We start from the raw sequence: 12,746 nt of genomic DNA, 5'->3' as shown, positions 1-12,746 counted from the left end.
TAGATGAGGAAGAAGCCTCGTGTGTTTTCATTAATGAAGCTTTTTTGAGATAATTCCTTTTTACCAGTTCACTTTCCTACCAGCCTCGTTTGTTTTCATTGATCTAGGTTTTTTGAGATAATTCCTTTTTACCAGTTCACTTTCCAAACATGGGCTGTGTTTCCCTCTTGACAAACATCCACAATTCATAGTAGTCTTTGCCGAAACCCGGGATTGAACCAGGGACCTTTAGATCTTCAGTCTGATGCTCTCCCAACTGAGCTATTACGGATACACAAGGTCAAAATGGCCGTTTTCATTTGGAAACTAAAACCGGAGCGCGCTCCTTGGAGCTTAGGCGACAAAGCTGGGGAGCCAGATAAAGGCCACAAAAATGCAATAATTGACTATTGTAGATGAGGAAGAAGCCTCGTGTGTTTTCATTAATGAAGCTTTTTTGAGATAATTCCTTTTTACCAGTTCACTTTCCAAACATGGGCTGTGTTTCCCTCTTGACAAACATCCACAATTCATAGTAGTCTTTGCCGAAACCCGGGATTGAACCAGGAACCTTTAGATCTTCAGTCTGATGCTCTCCCAACTGAGCTATTACGGCTACACAAGGTCAAAATGGCCGTTTTCATTTGGAAACTAAAACCGGAGCGCGCTCCTTGGAGCTTAGGCGACAAAGCTGGGGAGCCAGATAAAGGCCACAAAAATGCAATAATTGACTGTTGTAGATGAGGAAGAAGCCTCGTGTGTTTTCATTAATGCAGTTTTTTTTAGATAATTCCTTTTTACCAGTTCACTTTCCTACCAGCCTCGTATGTTTTCATTGATCTAGGTTTTTAGAGATAATTCCTTTTTACCAGTTCACTTTCCAAACATGGGCTGTGTTTCCCTCTTGACAAACATCCACAATTCATAGTAGTCTTTGCCGAAACCCGGGATTGAACCAGGGACCTTTAGATCTTCAGTCTGATGCTCTCCCAACTGAGCTATTTCGGCTACACAAGGTGAAAATGGCCGTTTTCATTTGGAAACTAAAACCGGAGCGCGCTCCGTGGAGCTTAGGCGACAAAGCTGGGGAGCCAGATAAAGGCCACAAAAATGAAATAATTGACTGTTGTAGATGAGGAAGAAGCCTGGTGTGTTTTCATTAATGCAGGTTTTTTGAGATAATTCCTTTTTACCAGTTCACTTTCCTACCAGCCTCGTGTGTTTTCATTGAGATAATTCCTATTTACCAGTTCACTTTCCTACCAGCCTCGTATGTTTTCATTGATCTAGGTTTTTTGAGATAATTCCTTTTTACCAGTTCACTTTCCTAACATAAGCTGTTGTTCCCTCTTGACAGACATCCACAATTCATAGTAGTCTTTGCCGAAACCCGGGATTGAACCAGGGACCTTCAGATCTTCAGTCTGAGCTATTTCGGCTACACAGGGCCAAAATGGCCGTTTTCATTTGAAAACTAAAATCGGGAGCTCGCTCCGTGGAGCTTTGGCGACAAAGCTGTGGAGCCAGATAAAGGCCACAAAAATGCAATAATTGACTGTTATAGATGAGGAAGAAGCCTCGCATGTTTTCATTGATCTAGGTTTTGTGAGATAATTCCTTTTTACCAGTTCACTTTCCTACCAGCCTCGTGTGTTTTCATTGAGATAATTCCTTTTTACCAGTTCACTTTCCTAACATGAGCTGTTGTTCCCTCTTGACAAACATCCACAATTCATAGTAGTCTTTGCCGAAACCCGGGATTGAACCAGGGACCTTCAGCTCTTCAGTCTGAGCTATTTCGGCTACACAGGGCCAAAATGGCCGTTTTCATTTGAAAACTAAAATCGGGAGCTCGCTCCGTGGAGCTTTGGCGACAAAGCTGTGGAGCCAGATAAAGGCCACAAAAATGCAATAATTGACTGTTATAGATGAGGAAGAAGCCTCGTATGTTTTCCGGTTCACTTTCTTAACAGCCTCGTTCGTTTTCATTGATCTAGGTTTTTTGAGATAATTCCTTTTTACCAGTTCACTTTCCAAACATGGGCTGTGTTTCCCTCTTGACAAACATCCACAATTCATAGTAGTCTTTGCCGAAACCCAGGATTGAACCAGGGACCTTCAGATCTTCAGTCTGATGCTCTCCCAACTGAGCTATTTCGACTACACAAGGTCAAAATGGCTGTTTTCATTTGGAAACTAATACCGGAGCGCGCTCCGTGGAGCTTAGGCGACAAAGCTGGGGAGCCAGATAAAGGCCACAAAAATGCAATAATTGACTGTTGTAGATGAGGAAGAAGCCTTGTGTGTTTTCATTAATGAAGCTTTTTTGAGAGAATTCCTTTTTACCAGTTCACTTTCCTACCAGCCTCGTTTGGTTTCATTGATCTAGGTTTTTTGAGATAATTCCTTTTTACCAGTTCACTTTCCAAACATGGGCTGTGTTTCCCTCTTGACAAACATCCACAATTCATAGTAGTCTTTGCCGAAACCCGGGATTGAACCAGGGACCTTTAGATCTTCAGTCTGATGCTCTCCCAACTGAGCTATTTCGGCTACACAAGGCCAAAATGGCCGTTTTCATTTGGAAACTAAAAACCGGAGCGCGCTCCTTGGAGCTTAGGCGACAAAGCTGGGGAGCCAGATAAAGGCCACAAAAATGCAATAATTGACTGTTGTAGATGAGGAAGAAGCCTGGTGTGTTTTCATTAATGCAGTTTTTTTGAGATAATTCCTTTTTACCAGTTCACTTTCCTACAGGCCACAAAAATGCAATAATTGACTGTTGTAGATGAGGAAGAAGCTTTGTGTGTTTTTATTAATGAAGCTTTTTTGAGATAATTCCTTTTTTCCAGTTCACTTTCCAAACATGGGCTGTGTTTCCGTCTTTACAAACATCCACAATTCATAGTAGTCTTTGCCAAAACCCGGGATTGAACCAGGGACTTTCAGATCTTCAGTCTGATGCTCTCCCAACTGAGCTATTTCGGCTATACAGGGCTAAACTGGCCGTTTCCATTTGGAAACTAAAACCGGAGCGCGCTCCTTGGAGCTTAGGCGACAAAGCTGGGGAGCCAGATAAAGGCCACAAAAATGCAATAATTGACTGTTGTAGCTGAGGAAAAAGCCTCGTGTGTTTTCATTAATGCAGTTTTTTTTAGATAATTCCTTTTTACCGGTTCACTTTCCTACCAGCCTCGTGTGTTTTCATTGAGATAATTCCTTTTTACCAGTTCACTTTCCTACCAGCCTCGTGTGTTTTCATTGAGATAATTCCTTTTTATCAGTTCACTTTCCTAACATGGGCTGTTGTTCCCTCTTGACAAACATCCACAATTCATCGTAGTCTTTGCCGAAACCCGGGATTGAACCAGGGACCTTCAGATCTTCAGTCTGAGCTATTTCGGCTACACAGGGCCAAACTGGCCGTTTTCATTTGGAAACTAAAACCGGAGCGCGCTCCTTGGAGCTTAGGCGACAAAGCTTTGGAGCCAGATAAAGGCCACAAAAATGCAATAATTGACTATTGTAGATGAGGAAGAAGCCTTGTGTGTTTTCATTAATGAAGCTTTTTTGAGAGAATTCCTTTTTACCAGTTCACTTTCCTACCAGCCTCGTTTGGTTTCATTGATCTAGGTTTTTTGAGATAATTCCTTTTTACCAGTTCACTTTCCAAACATGGGCTGTGTTTCCCTCTTGACAAACATCCACAATTCATAGTAGTCTTTGCCGAAACCCGGGATTGAACCAGGGACCTTTAGATCTTCAGTCTGATGCTCTCCCAACTGAGCTATTTCGGCTACACAAGGTCAAAATGGCCGTTTTCATTTGGAAACTAAAACCGGAGCTTGCTCCGTGGAGCTTAGGTGACAAAGCTGGGGAGCCAGATAAAGGCCACAAAAATGCAATAATTGACTGTTGTAGATGAGGAAGAAGCCTGGTGTGTTTTCATTAATGCAGTTTTTTTGAGATAATTCCTTTTTACCAGTTCACTTTCCTACCAGCCTCGTTTATTTTCATTGATCTAGGTTTTTTGAGATAATTCCTTTTTACCAGTTCACTTTCCAAACATGGGCTATGTTTCCCTCTTGACAAACATCCACAATTCATAGTAGTCTTTGCCGAAACCCGGGATTGAACCAGGGACCTTCAGATCTTCAGTCTGACGCTCTCCTAACTGAGCTATTTCGGCTACACAAGGCCAAAATGGCCGTTTTCATTTAGAAACTAAAACCGGAGCGCGCTCCTTGGAGCTTAGGCGACAAAGCTGGGGAGCCAGATAAAGGCCACAAAAATGCAATAATTGACTATTGTAGATGAGGAAGAAGCTTCGTGTGTTTTTATTAATGAAGCTTTTTTGAGATAATTCCTTTTTACCGGTTCACTTTCCTACCAGCCTCGTGTGTTTTCATTGAGATAATTCCTTTTTATCAGTTCACTTTCCTACCAGCCTCGTGTGTTTTCATTGAGATAATTCCTTTTTATCAGTTCACTTTCCTAACATGGGCTGTTGTTCCCTCTTGACAAACATCCACAATTCATCGTAGTCTTTGCCGAAACCCGGGATTGAACCAGGGACCTTCAGATCTTCAGTCTGAGCTATTTCGGCTACACAGGGCCAAACTGGCCGTTTTCATTTGGAAACTAAAACCGGAGCGCGCTCCTTGGAGCTTAGGCGACAAAGCTTTGGAGCCAGATAAAGGCCACAAAAATGCAATAATTGACTATTGTAGATGAGGAAGAAGCCTTGTGTGTTTTCATTAATGAAGCTTTTTTGAGAGAATTCCTTTTTACCAGTTCACTTTCCTACCAGCCTCGTTTGGTTTCATTGATCTAGGTTTTTTGAGATAATTCCTTTTTACCAGTTCACTTTCCAAACATGGGCTGTGTTTCCCTCTTGACAAACATCCACAATTCATAGTAGTCTTTGCCGAAACCCGGGATTGAACCAGGGACCTTTAGATCTTCAGTCTGGTGCTCTCCCAACTGAGCTATTTCGGCTACACAAGGTCAAAATGGCCGTTTTCATTTGGAAACTAAAACCGGAGCTTGCTCCGTGGAGCTTAGGTGACAAAGCTGGGGAGCCAGATAAAGGCCACAAAAATGCAATAATTGACTGTTGTAGATGAGGAAGAAGCCTGGTGTGTTTTCATTAATGAAGCTTTTTTGAGATAATTCCTTTTTACCAGTTCACTTTCCTACCAGCCTCGTTTGGTTTCATTGATCTAGGTTTTTTGAGATAATTCCTTTTTACCAGTTCACTTTCCAAACATGGGCTATGTTTCCCTCTTGACAAACATCCACAATTCATAGTAGTCTTTGCCGAAACCCGGGATTGAACCAGGGACCTTCAGATCTTCAGTCTGACGCTCTCCTAACTGAGCTATTTCGGCTACACAAGGCCAAAATGGCCGTTTTCATTTGGAAACTAAAACCGGAGCGCGCTCCTTGGAGCTTAGGCGACAAAGCTGGGGAGCCAGATAAAGGCCACAAAAATGCAATAATTGACTATTGTAGATGAGGAAGAAGCTTCGTGTGTTTTTATTAATGAAGCTTTTTTGAGATAATTCCTTTTTACCAGTTCACTTTCCAAACATGGGCTGTGTTTCCCTCTTGACAAACATCCACAATTCATAGTAGTCTTTGCCAAAACCCGGGATTGAACCAGGGACCTTTAGATCTTCAGTCTGATGCTCTCCCAACTGAGCTATTTCGGCTACACAGGGCTAAACTGGCCGTTTCCATTTGGAAACTAAAACCGGAGCGCGCTCCTTGGAGCTTAGGCGACAAAGCTGGGGAGCCAGATAAAGGCCACAAAAATGCAATAATTGACTGTTGTAGCTGAGGAAAAAGCCTCGTGTGTTTTCATTAATGCAGTTTTTTTTAGATAATTCCTTTTTACCGGTTCACTTTCCTACCAGCCTCGTGTGTTTTCATTGAGATAATTCCTTTTTATCAGTTCACTTTCCTAACATGGGCTGTTGTTCCCTCTTGACAAACATCCACAATTCATCGTAGTCTTTGCCGAAACCCCGGATTGAACCAGGGACCTTCAGATCTTCAGTCTGAGCTATTTCGGCTACACAGGGCCAAACTGGCCGTTTTCATTTGGAAACTAAAACCGGAGCGCGCTCCTTGGAGCTTAGGCGACAAAGCTTTGGAGCCAGATAAAGGCCACAAAAATGCAATAATTGACTATTGTAGATGAGGAAGAAGCCTTGTGTGTTTTCATTAATGAAGCTTTTTTGAGAGAATTCCTTTTTACCAGTTCACTTTCCTACCAGCCTCGTTTGGTTTCATTGATCTAGGTTTTTTGAGATAATTCCTTTTTACCAGTTCACTTTCCTACCAGCCTCGTTTGGTTTCATTGATCTAGGTTTTTTGAGATAATTCCTTTTTACCAGTTCACTTTCCAAACATGGGCTGTGTTTCCCTCTTGACAAACATCCACAATTCATAGTAGTCTTTGCCGAAACCCGGGATTGAACCAGGGACCTTTAGATCTTCAGTCTGGTGCTCTCCCAACTGAGCTATTTCGGCTACACAAGGTCAAAATGGCCGTTTTCATTTGGAAACTAAAACCGGAGCTTGCTCCGTGGAGCTTAGGTGACAAAGCTGGGGAGCCAGATAAAGGCCACAAAAATGCAATAATTGACTGTTGTAGATGAGGAAGAAGCCTGGTGTGTTTTCATTAATGAAGCTTTTTTGAGAGAATTCCTTTTTACCAGTTCACTTTCCTACCAGCCTCGTTTGGTTTCATTGATCTAGGTTTTTTGAGATAATTCCTTTTTACCAGTTCACTTTCCAAACATGGGCTATGTTTCCCTCTTGACAAACATCCACAATTCATAGTAGTCTTTGCCGAAACCCGGGATTGAACCAGGGACCTTCAGATCTTCAGTCTGACGCTCTCCTAACTGAGCTATTTCGGCTACACAAGGCCAAAATGGCCGTTTTCATTTGGAAACTAAAACCGGAGCGCGCTCCTTGGAGCTTAGGCGACAAAGCTGGGGAGCCAGATAAAGGCCACAAAAATGCAATAATTGACTATTGTAGATGAGGAAGAAGCTTCGTGTGTTTTTATTAATGAAGCTTTTTTGAGATAATTCCTTTTTACCAGTTCACTTTCCAAACATGGGCTGTGTTTCCCTCTTGACAAACATCCACAATTCATAGTAGTCTTTGCCGAAACCCGGGATTGAACCAGGGACCATCAGATCTTCTGTCTGATGCTCTCCCAACTGAGCTATTTCGGCTACACAGGGCTAAACTGGCCGTTTCCATTTGGAAACTAAAACCGGAGCGCGCTCCTTGGAGCTTAGGCGACAAAGCTGGGGAGCCAGATAAAGGCCACAAAAATGCAATAATTGACTGTTGTAGCTGAGGAAAAAGCCTCGTGTGTTTTCATTAATGCAGTTTTTTTTAGATAATTCCTTTTTACCAGTTCACTTTCCTACCAGCCTCGTGTGTTTTCATTGAGATAATTCCTTTTTACCGGTTCACTTTCCTACCAGCCTCGTGTGTTTTCATTGAGATAATTCCTTTTTACCAGTTCACTTTCCTAACATGGGCTGTGTTTCCCTCTTGACAAACATCCACAATTCATAGTAGTCTTTGCCGAAACCCGGGATTGAACCAGGGACCTTCAGATCTTCAGTTGATGCTCTCCCAACTGAGCTATTTCGGCTACACAGGGCTAAACTGGCCGTTTTCATTTGGAAACTAAAACCGGAGCGCGCTCCTTGGAGCTTAGGCGACAAAGCTGGGGAGCCAGATAAAGGCCACAAAAATGCAATAATTGACTGTTGTAGCTGAGGAAGAAGCCTCGTGTGTTTTCATTAATTCAGCTTTTTTGAGATAATTCCTTTTTACCAGTTCACTTTCCTACCAGCCTCGTATGTTTTCATTGATCTAAGTTTTTTGAGATAATTCCTTTTTACCAGTTCACTTTCCTAACATGGGCTGTTGTTCCCTCTCGACAAACATCCACAATTCATAGTAGTCTTTGCAGAAACCCCGGATTGAACCAGGGACCTTCAGATCTTCAGTCTGAGCTATTTCGGCTACACAGGGCCAAAATGGCCGTTTTCATTTGAAAACTAAAATCGGGAGCTCGCTTCGTGGCGCTTTGGCGACAAAGCTGTGGAGCCAGATAAAGGCCACAAAAATTCAATAATGGATGTTTGTTCAATAATTGACTGTTGTCAATGAATTTTTATATGTAAATACTGTATTAGCATTTTTGCTCAATAGCTTCCAGGTCATGTGATCAATTGACTCCAAATCAGTGTGGGGTCATGTAACTACACTTGCTACATGAGATACACCTTTTATTTTTACAATTCAGTTCTGTCCATAATTTTCAATAACTTTATCAGAGCTGCCAACTCTCACGGTTTCACCGTGTGACACACTCTTTTGCCGGTTTTCACACGCACACACGCCACACATCACATTTCACACGGCAAAAAATAATAATGCGACCTTGAGCCGCGAATACTCCTCCCTGCCGCTAGTCGGCGCTAATGAGCGCCACTGAACCCTCTGCGCTGCATCCAGAGTCAGCAGCAGAAGAAGAGACACAGCGGGACAGCTTGAGAAAGTCTGATGGATGAGAGTAATACATTTACAAGGTATGTTATTGTTAAAGGCATATTCCGGTTTTTAGCACTTTGAGCCTTATTTTGAGTTTGTTTATGATGAACTATATCAGTTCTGGTGCTAACTTGCACAAAAGTCTGTGTTTGGCGAAATGCATTATTTTCGCTAGCTACTTTTGACTGCTGGTTTTTTATTTTTGTGGGAACTGTGCAGAGCTAATAAATGCTTGTTGCTAATGCTAAGTAGTCATCCGCCTACATTTTTCAAAAATTGTACATTTCCACTTTTATTGTTCACACTTTTCACACTTATCTTTGCAGTGTGCACTTTCAAAACTTCATCAGTTGATATTTTATACAAAATGCACCCAAACTCATCAACTTACAGATCCTGAAATTTCAGAAACACATAACACACATAAAACATCTTTCTGTGGCAATGTCTGCTTGGGCCTGGGATAATGTTGAAGTCACCAGAAACTTGAGTGACTTGCATAAAAAAATCAATTCTCAATCTTGCCATTATGGTTCAACAGAGTCTGGCTGCAGACCTGCACTGTCAGGACCCACAGACCTGCACTGTCAGGACCCTGTTGGAGACCGTCACCTGCACTGTGAGGACCGGAAGTGCACTGTGAGGACCGGAAGTTGATTCGAAGCCTTTCAAAATAAAAGCGTGTGTATCGGAAGCACGTATTTTTAAACGATTTTAAACGCTATATTTTTCAAGAGGTCCTCACAAATTAATTAATTAGTTAACAGTACGACATAAAATCTATCAATTCCCGGTCTATTGTTTTTATTTGTATTGTAAACTTTTGTTTGGTCACTGCACACATTTTCTCTTAGGCTCATATTCATAAGCCAACATCTCACAAGATGCCATAGGCCTATACTGTACATTTTATTGTGTACTATAGAGTAAGTCACTGCTATTTCATTATCATTTCATTTTGACTTTATCGCACTGGTCTTTATATATATATTTGTTTCAATTAGTTTTTCTGTTGTATTATTCTGTATTTTTATCCTTAACCACCATAAATTTCATGTTTGGTTCTATGTCTATGCCAATTATGTTATTTTTTTTTGTTACTTTGTTTATTGGTAGACTTGTACAACATATACAATTTCATCATCATCATCAAAATATATATATATATATATATATATTTTTTTTTCCCTTTCTTCTTTCTCTTCCTCCAGTTCACAGTGTATGCCCATACACGACTACAGTTATTTTCCATTATATTTCAACATACCACCATATAAACTTTTTTTTTTTTTTTCACACAAATATACACAAATGACACTAGACAGTTGACGCATAGACAAACTCATAAGCATACAAGAAAATGGGGCAGAGAGAGAGAGAGAAAAAGTAAGAGATAGGGAGAGAGAGAGAGGGCTGCTGGAACACCTTAGTACCACTAAATAGTACCCTAACTCTTGATATCTACAGTATAATCTTAGTCAAATTATTAAGGGATCAATGAGAAAACATAAAAAGCACACCAAGTCACAACATGATCAAATGTTCTGTAGTGTTTATTCAGTCAAACATTCACAATATGACAAAAAATCTTTGTTTTTGTCGACTACCTGTTCACAAAATATCAACATGTCGTTAATATTGTGAAATATCATTTTGAAAGGCTCCAGGATCGCTTCTCTTTCATCCTCGTCCAGTTCTTCGTTCCACAACCTCCCATACTGTAGAGCAGCCTCTGCCTGTTCCTCTTCCCCCATGCCCAGAACGTCAGGCAGGTCCACACTGGCAGACAACAGTGGTTTGTTGGCCTCAGCCCACTCTGCTGCATGTCTGCAATTTTGAAGAATGCGATCTTCAACCGAGTCCTATGGAAAAGACAGAAAGAAAGATGTCTGTACTATAGCTGCCACACCAACAGTATCTGACCAATAGATACTGTGCAAAAGCTTACGCCTTCCACTGGTGTGTCCACATCAGCAAGTCTGGCTCTCTTGGAGACCTCTGCCTGCTGCTCTTCTTCCTGAGTACTCAACTATTAATATGAATACATGCATTATACATACTTTATACTCTTACCTGAATTTGTAGTCCAGTTTTCTCTGTCCAGTTGCCAGGATTTAGTGACTGGGATAGGTTTCTAAAAGACAGAAAGTGAGGTGTCAGATGTTCTTAACTGCAACCTACATTCCCTTCATTTTCCTTTTACCCTTTTACAAACCAAACCACAACCTGCCAGAAGTTAGTAGCGTTGGCTAATACTTATGAGTACAAACAAACAGACAAATACATTATGCTTACCTTTAAATAAAATGCCACCTTTTGTATGTGCCTCTAAGTGGCTCTGCAGCTTGGACAATTTTGCTGGTTTAAATTGTAGGCACAGAGGGCAGTGAAACAGTTTGCAACATGACGTGCAGCGTTCGATTTTGGGCGTAGTGCCGGCGGTTGTTATTGAAATATGCATCTGTAAGAGACAAATAATGTCGTAATAAGTAAAACTAAATTATATATATATATATATATATATATATATATATATAAATGGCGCATTTAAGTGAGCACTATCGATACGATAACAACGCTAAAGACTAGCCAAAAGTAAAAAAAAACCTGATTCTTTAAAATTAATATAACTTTACAGTATATAGTTATTGAAATATGCATCTGTAAGAGACAAATAATGTCGTAATAAGTCAAACAAAATTAAACAAGTCAGCACTATCGATACGAAAAATGGCACATTTAAGTGAGCACTATCAATACGATAACAACGCTGAAGACTAGCCAAAAGTTTAAAAAAACCCTGATTCTTTAAAATTAATATAACTTTAGAGTATATAGTGTGCAACGTAACGTTCCAGTGAATAAAGACTGTTTCTGTTTCTTCGTATGAAAGAAAGTTGTTTTCACTCGACTTTTACTCACCTCGTCGTCTCCACAGTTCAAATGGGGAACGAAAAATACGTGCTCCTCGCTTGTCGCTTCGGGTCCTCACAGTGCAGGTGACGTCACAGTGCATGTCTCCAACTAAGGGTCCTGACAGTGCAGGTCATGGGTCCTGACAGTGCAGGTCTGCAGCCAGACGCCTCTCTTATGGTTTACATTAAAAAAAATCAGAGGGCTGTGAATCAGATGGGATTTGCCATTATTCACCCCAGAATTGGTTAAAATGCAGGAAATTGCATCTAAGAAATAAAAAAATTTGTCCCCACCAATGTCAACACCATTATTACGCCCTTGCAGCAGAGTGTCTAATCCCTCTCTGATTGTTGATTTGCTGGAAATGGCTTGTCATTACGTCAGTCGGTACGTCAGTCGGTACGTCAGTCGGTACGTCAGTCGGTACGTCAGTCGGTACGTCAGTGACGTTGGTTTGCCAAGGCGAAATCTGATTGGTAACGCAGCGCTGTCTCACTACAGCAATGTAGTGTTATTCGATTCAAGCGAATTTAGGATTTGCCATGTCTAAATAGTCACCCTAAAATCGACTAGAATGGAAGAAATTGCATTTAAGAAATGCAAAATTTTCTAGAGGAAGGCCCCACACTCTGCACTATTGCATATTCATAAAATGTATACATGTATCTAGATCATATCTACACAGATATATATATATCTGTAATGTGGAACAACTTCTGAGATGCGTGTCGCGAACCGACCCGCTGAAATCTCACTCCAAGGTTTTTGGAAAAGTTGGCAACCCTGACTTTATACACAGTCGCTCATCTCTGCTTTAAATATATATATTTTTTTTCCTTTTTATTTTATTTTGAAAACAGGAAGTTGGAACACGCTGCAGTCGTCCTCTCCGTGTGTTTACTGTAAAGTCTGCAATACGGGTGCACTTGAAATGTTGGAGTGGCTTGCTTGCGAATGTCTGTCGAATATCCAACTTAAAACTAACTTCACCTAAGTTTGCAGGTTTAGCTGCTGTTCTTACACCTGAGGTAAAGACTTCAGAGGTCACAGCGCACCTTTGCAGCTGTTACAGATACAAACTACGCAGCATTGCCACTCCAGCGAGATTGTTTTCACTAACCTACTTTACAGTTGTATAAAAAAAATAATAATAATAACAATAAAAACGGTTACAATACCTACCACCAACTAAAGTGGGTACTTTAGCAACGAGCTTCTGAACTTTATGAGCCATAGTAACGTCCTCCCATGAAAATACG

General features: G+C 41.0%; 1 long non-coding RNA gene across 1 annotated transcript; it reads right to left on the bottom strand.

The window, feature by feature from the left end:
* Positions 1-9,778: 9,778 nt before the first annotated feature.
* LOC142398291 (uncharacterized) lies at positions 9,779-12,746 on the bottom strand. The gene is made up of 5 exons (XR_012772778.1): positions 12,670-12,746; positions 11,494-11,658; positions 10,867-11,032; positions 10,520-10,705; positions 9,779-10,433 (listed from the first exon to the last, which is right to left on the bottom strand). It is a non-coding gene; the product is annotated as an uncharacterized LOC142398291 (long non-coding RNA).

The sequence above is a fragment of the Odontesthes bonariensis genome, chromosome 14 (genome assembly GCF_027942865.1).
Source record: "Odontesthes bonariensis isolate fOdoBon6 chromosome 14, fOdoBon6.hap1, whole genome shotgun sequence".
Taxonomy (NCBI): Eukaryota; Metazoa; Chordata; class Actinopteri; order Atheriniformes; family Atherinopsidae; genus Odontesthes; species Odontesthes bonariensis.
Note: the sequence above shows the minus strand (reverse complement) of the source record. Positions and strands in the feature narration are given on the sequence as shown.